Raw genomic sequence first — 9,179 nt, forward strand, 5'->3', positions numbered from 1 at the left:
CCTTTATCTCTATGGGCTTGGGCTGCCCTTTGGATTTGGGACGTGTTCCTCTATTTGGGCCCTTTGTTTGGGCTTTCCTGTGACTTGGTCGAGAGCTTTGAGAAGAGGTCGGGTTGTCTTGACCTGAAGAGGTCGGTCGCTTTGTCTGTAGAACATCCCGGGTCGGACAGCTCGACCCAAGGTATGAACAACTACCAAAAAGCGTATAAAATATCCGCTCATCAGGCTCCTCCCCTCAACCTAGGAGGTTTAGAATCTCATACTAACAGAAAATACAATCATAAAATCATCTAAAGTGTCAAAAGGTGGAAGAAGATCCTAAACAAGGTCGATCTTCTCCTTTAAATACTAAACTAATGACTAGTAAGGGTAAAATTATCTTTTTAGTACTAAAATCCACTTCTGGGGCCCACTTAGTAACTGTTTGGGCTGAGCATGATTGAGATCCACGTGCTAGGACGCCTCTAGAGCATTGAACGCTGGCTAGGGGGTCCTCTTTGGGTGTTTGGATGCTGGTCTCCTCCTTTGGGCGCTGGATGCCGGGACTGGGCATGAGGCTAGCGTTAGACGCCAATTTTGGGCATTTAATTCTGAAGCAAAATATAAACTATCATATGTTGCTGGAAAACTATGAAAGTCAGCTTTCCATAGCCATTGAGAATGCTGCATTTAGATGTCTGTTCAGATCCAAACAACATCTATAGTGTTTTCTTTGTCTGTAAATCAGACCTTTGCTCCAGCTCCTCAATTTCAGCCAGAAAATATCTAAAATTGCATAAAAACACACAAACTCATAATAGAATCAAAAAATGTGAATTTTACACTAAAACCTATGAAAACTTAATAAAAATTAAACAAAACATGCTAAAAACTATATGAAAATGATGTCAAAAAAGCGTATAAAATATTCGCTCATCACAACACCAAACTTAAACTGTTGCTTGTCCCCAAGCAAATAAAAACACAGTAGGATAAAAAGAAGAGTAAGATACCATAAATATCAAAGTTTCTAATGAAGCTCAGTTTTAATTAAATGAGCGGGACTTAGTAGCTTTTTGCTTCTGAATAGTTTTGGCATCTCACTATCCATTAAAACTCAGAATGGTTGGCATCATTAGGAACTTAGAATCCATATGATATTATTGACTCTCCTAGTTTAGTTCTTTTTTATTCTTGAACACATCTTTTAGAGTCTTGGCCGTGACCTTAAGCACTTTGTTTTCCAGTATTACCACCGAATACATAAATGCCACAGACACTTTAACTGGGCGACCCCTTAGGATTGTGATTCAGCTTTGTTAGAATCCCAAGATAGAGGTGTCCAGAGTTCTTAAGCACACTCTTAGGATCTTTGGATCCTTTTACCCTTGCCCTTTTAGTTTAAAGGGTTATTGGCTTTTTCTATTTATTTTTCTATTTATTTATTTTTTTGCCATTTTTTTCATGCATATATATTATCTTTTTCTTTAGCAACATGTTTTTTCTTTTTCTTTTTGCTGCTTTTTCTTGCTTCAAGAATCAATTTTTGGATTATTCAAATTACCAATAATACTTTTCCTTTTTTCTCATTCTTTCAAGAGCCAACATTCTTAATTTTAACTTCAAATATGCACTATTCATTCATGCATTTAGAAAACAAAAGCAATGCCACCACATCAAAATAATTGAACTATGCTTATGATAAACTTGAAATTCATGTATCTCTCAATTCTTTTCAAATAAAATTTTCTTTTTAAGCAAGGTGAGAGATATATGGAACATTTTACAACTTTAAGACATAAATGGAAATGATCATGTAATAAGAAAAAGGAAAAGCTTTTAAATGGGGCGAACAACAAGTCCATCTGCACAATCCATTAATGATAGAGTAGCAGTTGTAGCTCACAAACCCCGTCCACTTGCATGTCTTTGCATGCACCGAGGACGGTGCAACCTTTAAGTGTGGGGAGGTCGATACCGACTTCTGTGGGTTAGTTAGTTCCTTCTCAACACCAATGTTTAATTTCCTTTGTTAGTTCATTGTTGCATTTGCATGATTGATTGCATGTTTGTTAGATTTTGTGCATATTCTACCACTGCTTGATTAAAGTAATAATTTCTTTTTCAAGAAAGTTTTTTATAGCATTTCATTAATTTGAATTAAAATTTTTATTGAACTTGTTTGATGAAATGTATTTTGGAACATGGTTTAGAGCTCGAACACACAAAACTAGTGAGATTTTGAGCCTATTCGATTGGTTGCATCTTATCAACCAATATTTTGTTTTCGTGTGTGTTATTCTCTATAAGATTGTGATCTTTGTCTTGCTTAATTCAATATTTCCATTGTTTGATGTATGCATACACTTATGTGATTGAGGCATTGTTTCACTTTAGCTTACATACCCATATGGCCTTAGCCCTTCATTATCCTTTGCAAACCAAAGTTGAGCCTATTTTACCCCTTTGTTCTTTACTATAGCTCATCACTAACTCTAAGCGGAAAACAATAATATTCCTAATTTGAATCCTTGGTTAGCTTAGACTAGTGAGGGTGCTCACGAATTAAGTGTGCGGAAATTGGGTTTGCTAATATTTGGTTTGAGAATTAGGTGTTGTATATTCTTGTGAAAATGTGCAAAATAATAGTTGAGAACATATTATTGTATTCAATACTTTAATCATATGCATTGAGAAAAACAAAAGAAAAAAATAGAAAAAAAAAGAGAAAAAAGAGCAAATAATAAAAGGGGACAAAATGCCCCAAAGTAAATGGTGATAGCAATGCATATGTACTGTACTCAATTTTGGAATGCATGAATATATGGAAAACATAATTAATGGGTAGTTAGATTTTGTATCGTGATTACATGGATTGTCTCAAGTTAGGTGGAAATTTTAGGTTAATTAAGGATTCAGATTTTAGTCCACTTGACCAAATACAATCCTACCTTGACTGTAACCCCATTACAACCCTCAAAAGACCTCTTGATATGTGTATTGGTGCATTAAATTTTATTTATTGTTAGATGAAGAGCAAACCTTAGAAAGCAAGATTAGTAGAGAATTGAGAGAATCAAACCTTAAATACCTAAGCGATTAGAGTGTATACACTTTGGGTGAGGGTTCGATGCTCGATTCTTTGTTCCCGGCTTTCAAGAGCTATATTCTTCTTACAGATCTATTTCTACTTCATTTTTATGATTTGAATTAGTGAAATCCAATTCATATTTGTTCTTAAAAGATTTATTTACTTTTAACCAAGTAGGTAGAAGTATTTCACATTTAGTTGCATTCATATTGATAGGTTGTGTTGCATAAGTTCTACCATTTTGCCTTCACTCTTTTAGTTCTCTTGAGCTTAGCATGAGGACATGCTAATGTTTAAGTGTGGGGAGACTTGATAAACTAAAATTTTACGGTTTTTTATGTGCTTAATTCAGTAGATTTTACCCATTAGTCTCACACTTATTCATTGAATTCGCATGTTTTACATTTTCCTTCCTGATTTTGTGCTATGATTGAAAACACGCTTCTTTGGCCTTGAATTTGCTATTTTTAACCCCCTCTTATTACCGTTCGATGATTTGATATGTGTGTTAAGTGATTTCAGGGTTTATAGGGCAGGAATGACTTAGAGGATGGAAAGGAAGCATGCAAAAGTAGAAGGAATTCAAGAAGTTGAAGGAATTGCTAAGCTGTCACACCTGACCTCATCGCACTCAATCGATCATAACTTGAGCTACAGAGGTTCAAATGAGGCGGTTCTAGTTGCGTTGGAAAGCGAATATTCGGGGCTTCGAAATGATCTAAAATTTGCCATAGTTGCGTGCCGTTCAAAGATGCGCACGCGTGCATAATGCGTACGCATGGATCGTGCAAAGTTTAGCGTATCAGAAATCGCTGGGGGCAATTTTTGGGTTGTTATTGGGCCAGTTTCAAGCCCGAAAATGTTGATTAGAGGCTGCATACTGGGGGAATCAGGGAGACACTTCTCATTATTCACAATTTAGGTTTTAGATATAGTATCTAGAGAGAAAGGCTCTCTCCTCTCTCTAGGTTTTAGGATTTCTCTTTGTTTTAGGTTTTTTTCTTCTCATTCCAGGTTTAATGTTCCTTTAATATAGTTTTTCTTTTACTTTTATTTATTCTATTACTTTAGTTTATCTTCTTATCTTGTTAATTTAATAATGCAAAGAGTATTTTTTCTATTTAATTTCTTTATTCGCTTGATTATCTCAACTCAATTCCAAAATTATCATGTCTTCTTTATACTCTCTTTACATATATGCAAAATTGACATCTATGTCAATGGAGTAGGCTTTAACTTGGTTTTGGAGTTGATTAATATTAGGAGACCCTTGAGTTGGGAGACTCAAGAGTTAAATTGTAATTGGGAGTTGTTGGCTGGCTCTCTAGTCACTAACGCTAATCCTTCCCAAGGGAGAGGATTAGGACTTGTGAATCGGAGTTAGCTCAACTACTTGACTTTCCTTTATTCGGTAAGGGTTAACTAAGTAGAAACAACAACCTATTACTATTGGTCTTGAGAAATCCAACAAGGATAGAACTTCCAAAGAAACTTCTCTTGGCCATGGTTTTTCAATTCAATTACATAAAATCTCTTGTTAATTTTCCTTGCTTTAATTTAAAATTGTTTATTTTTCCATTCCTTATTCCAAAATTTCCAAGAAAATCTCATAACCAATAATAAATACACTTCCCTACAATTCCTTGAGAGATGACCCGAGATTTGAATACTTCGGTTTTTAGTTTTATTAGTGGTTTGTACTTGTGATAAATAATTTTTTGTATGAAAGGATTTTAGTTGGTTTAGAAACTATACTTGCAATGAGAACTTATTGTGAAATTCTATACCACACAAAAATCTGATCATCAGCTTTCGTGATGAATCTCTCCATCTCCCAAGATTCAGAGGTGGTGGCTACTGCCTTTTCTTTTCTCTTTCTGGAGGATTCTCCAACCTTGGGTGCCATAAGTGATAATGGAAAGCAAAAAGCAACGCTTTTTCCACACCAAACTTAAAATCTTTGCTTGTGCTCGAGGAAAAATAAAGAAAATAGAAGAATGGAGTAGGAGAAGAAGAAAATAAAAGGGGATGGAGGGAGAAGGCAATTCGGCCAAGGGGGGTTTTGATCTGTATGAGAGGTGTATGTATAAAGGGTTAGAATGAGGGGTATTTATAGGCATGAGATAGGGTTGGGTTCAGTCATGGGTAGGGAAATGAGAGGGAAATTTGATTTTAAAGTGGGTGGGGGGTTGGTGGGAGTTATGATGGTTTTGGAGAAGTGATATGGATGTGATTAGGCTAGGGTTTATAGGAAAGTATGTATGGGAAAGTGTGAAAGTAAGCAGGAAGAAGTGGGGTAGGTAAATATGCTGTAGGACCCACTGGTCCTGTGAGGCTAGGAAATTCAGATTCTCTGCTCTCTGCACTGGCGTTGAACATCCAGGGTCTGCTCCCTGGCTGGCGTTCAACTCCAACAACACTCCATCCAGAGTGTTCTATTTTTACTGCTGAACATTTCTGTCTCTGTTCTGACTGCTGCACATGATCATGAACCTAAAATATAACTTAAAGAAAAACAAAATGAAAGAAAATAGAAATAATTAATTAAGGTTGGGTTTCCTCCCAAAAAGCGCTTCTTTAAAGTCATTAGCTTGACGGTTAGATCCTTACGGAGGTGAGTATGGGCTCAAAATTTTGCCCCTTACAGTGAACTTTCTTCCTGTTTTATCATGAATGAGCTCCACATGCGCTAGAGATAAGATACGACTCACTGTATGTGGTATGACTGGCTTTTTGGTGAAGATAACTCTCATGCCAGGTGAGAGGCCTTCCGTGGAGACTTTCTTGTCCCTCCAACCTTTAGGTACTTTCTTCCTAGTACTTTTGTTCTCAGTGCTTGTTAATGGCTGCCCATCACCAAACTTAGAATTGATGTTTGGGGGTTTAGTACAGCTTTGCATTGAAAAAGATGGTTGGAACACTAAGTGTTGTACAGTTATCTCAGAGGGAGAGTTGGGGTGAGGCATATTAAGCAAGATGTGATCCTCCCCTAGTTGTAAAATCAGTTCTCCCTTAGCTACATCAATGATAGCATTGGCAGTTGCTAGGAAAGGTCTTCCAAAGATGATGGATTCATCCTTATCTTCCCCAGTATACAAGGCTATAAATTTTGCAGGGATGTAGAGGTATTCAACCTTTACCAAGACATCATCTACTATGCCATATGGCTTCTTTATTGACTTGTCTGCCATCTCTAGTGAGATATTTGCAGCTTGTACCTTAAAGATTTTCAGCTTCTCCATTACAGAGAGTGGCATGAGGTTTATGCTTGACCTTAGGTCACACAAAGCATGCTCAAAGGTCATGGTGCCTATGGTGCAAGAAATTAGGAAGCGTCCAAGATCTGGAAGCTTCTGAAGTAGCTTCTACTGAACCAAAGCATTGAGTTCTTTGGAAAGCAATGGAGGTTCTTCCTCCAAAGGCTTTGTACCAAATAATGCATTCAACTTCATGAGAGCTTCTAGGTACCGAGCAACTTGCTCTTTGTTAGTGTCTTCATCTTCATCAGAAGATGAGTATTCATCAGAACTCATGCACTACAACAGTGCATGCAAAGGAACCTCTATGGTCTCTATATGAATCTTGACTTCCCTTAGTTCTTGGATAAAGATTTTTTGAGTGGATATTGAACAATCAGAAGGTATGCCTTTACTGACGTTCAATATTAGCTCTTATGATTTTTTAGGCGTTAAACGCCCATGCTGTATACCCTTACTGCCGTTAAATAGTACCTCATGGGGTAGCTCCAGGCCCAAATCACAAACTATGGCCTCTGCCTCTGACTGACCGTAAGCCCGTGAATAGGCAACAAATAATAATGGTAAACTGTCAGAATCATCTTAATTAGTTTTAAATGAATACATAAAATTGGTTGCAACAAGAATAAGTTTGGGTAAAGCTACTTATCATCCAAAAGCCACACCAATCCACGTTAATATTATTTATATATTATTTTATTGAACGGTTGTGTGGCAAATGGAAAAATCTTTTGGTCTTTAAATAAACAAGTAAATAATAAAAAAATTAACTACCAAAAAATACTTCTGAATTATTTAAATACTGATAAAAATGTATTCAAATTTTATTATCAATAAAAAATATTTTTAAATAATTTAAAAATGCAACAAAAATTTCAAATAATAAATATATATTTTCAAAAAATAGCATAAAGATTAAATTTTAATTTGATTTTTTATAAACATAATTAAAAAAATAAAATATTATTATTCTTAAAATTTGATAATTGTTTTGTAAGTATACATTTTTTTGTGATTTTTTTTAAAATATTATTAGTTGTTAATAAAAAATTACAAAAAAATATATAGTTAACGAAAAATTACTAAATTTTAAAGATCATAATATCTCATATTTTTTAATCATACTTGCAAACAATTGTATTAAAATTCAATTTTTAATGTATTTTTTGAAAAATACATATTAAACATTAGATAATCTTGCAAAAAAATTAACATTAAATATGTATTTCTCAAATAATACATTAGAGATTGAATTTTGATGTGATTTTTTGTATAATTAAAAAATGAGATATTATTATTCTTCAAATTTGGTGATTTTTTGTTAAGTATATATTATTTTTGTGATTTTTTAAAAGTATTATTAGTTGTTAAAAAAATTATAAAAAAATAAGGAGTGAATACTTAACTTGACACCTGACAATTACCTCGAAAAGACTATGAAACCCTTAACAAAAAAAATATCCAATCGGGTCCTGCACTTTATTTTTATGGAATTGATTAACCCCTGCACAAAAAAAAAAACGCTAACACAAGGGTTAATCAGTCCCATAAAAGTAAAGCTCAAGGGTTGGATTGGGTATTTTTTTCAAATGCCTCGTTGTCTTTTGAGGTAACTGTCAGGGCTGTTTAAGATTTTTCTCAAAAATTGTATATACTTAAGAAAAATTCACCAAATTTTAAGTATAATAATTTCTTATTTTCATAATCATAGTTGAAAAAAATTACATCAAAATTCAATCTCTAAAGTATTTTTTGAAAATATATATTTAATATTAGGTATTTTTGTTATATTTTTTAAATTATTTAAAGATATTTTTATTGATAATAAAATTCGAGTATATTTTTATCAGGTTTAAATAATTCGAGACATTTTTAGTGGTAAACCCTAAAAAAAGGTTAATTAGTATATATGCAGGCTTTTCGAGTTAACTTGTAATTTGTAGACTCATGGGTTTATAATTTTAGATTCCAAATGAATTTACAATTTACGAGTAAATAACAGTTTAAAATTTAAACTTATATATGATTCAAATTTATCTTAATTCCTTAAAAAAACTTATCTTAATTCGTATAAAATTAATTAGTTTTACGTACGGGCGGCTAGTTTAGGTTTGAGACTTTGATTACCTTAAAAATACAACAAAATTGTAACTCATTTTTACGTATACAGCCATCCAGAATGTGACATGAGTTTGCGTAACTCTTTTTTCGGTCGTGGAGTTTGCGTAACTTTGATTACACGGCTGATTTGATTCGTTCAATTATTGTTCACCAAAATGGGGAGAAAAAAATTGTACACATATGTTTAGTTTAATGTTAAATCATATTATTAAGTAACAAACTTCCAACATATCAAATTAAATATTCCCTCTTGTGTTTACCAAAGATGCAAGTGGAAGGAAGCTTCTAGAAAGTTTTAATTTGTTTAAATTAGTGCCATCATTAAGGACCACTTTAGACATAAAAGAACAAAAGGACACCGAAATAATAAGTGGTAAAGCTTGTTTTTCTTTCCAAGGTGGTGTAATTTCATAAAATGATGATTCACGTGCAGATTTAAAAGATACAGAAATACAGAGTAAGTATTAAAAAAACAAAAAAGATAGAGAGACTTAACATTGCAGTTTGCACCTTTTGAATTTGTATGCGAATCATCACAATTTCATAAAATGGTATGATAGGGCCATAGGAGTAATTTGCTTGAATATGGGGTAGGAACAAATATAGAAAATTATTTTATGTTTGTTCTCTTAGAGGTTGATTTGGAGAAACAGGCCGTCATTTTTTTTTGTGGTCAATTTAAAATTCTCTTATATATATGTATATATATTTATATACTCTAGGCGGTTTAT

Source organism: Arachis duranensis, chromosome 10, assembly GCF_000817695.3.
Source record: "Arachis duranensis cultivar V14167 chromosome 10, aradu.V14167.gnm2.J7QH, whole genome shotgun sequence".
Lineage (NCBI taxonomy): Eukaryota > Viridiplantae > Streptophyta > Magnoliopsida > Fabales > Fabaceae > Arachis > Arachis duranensis.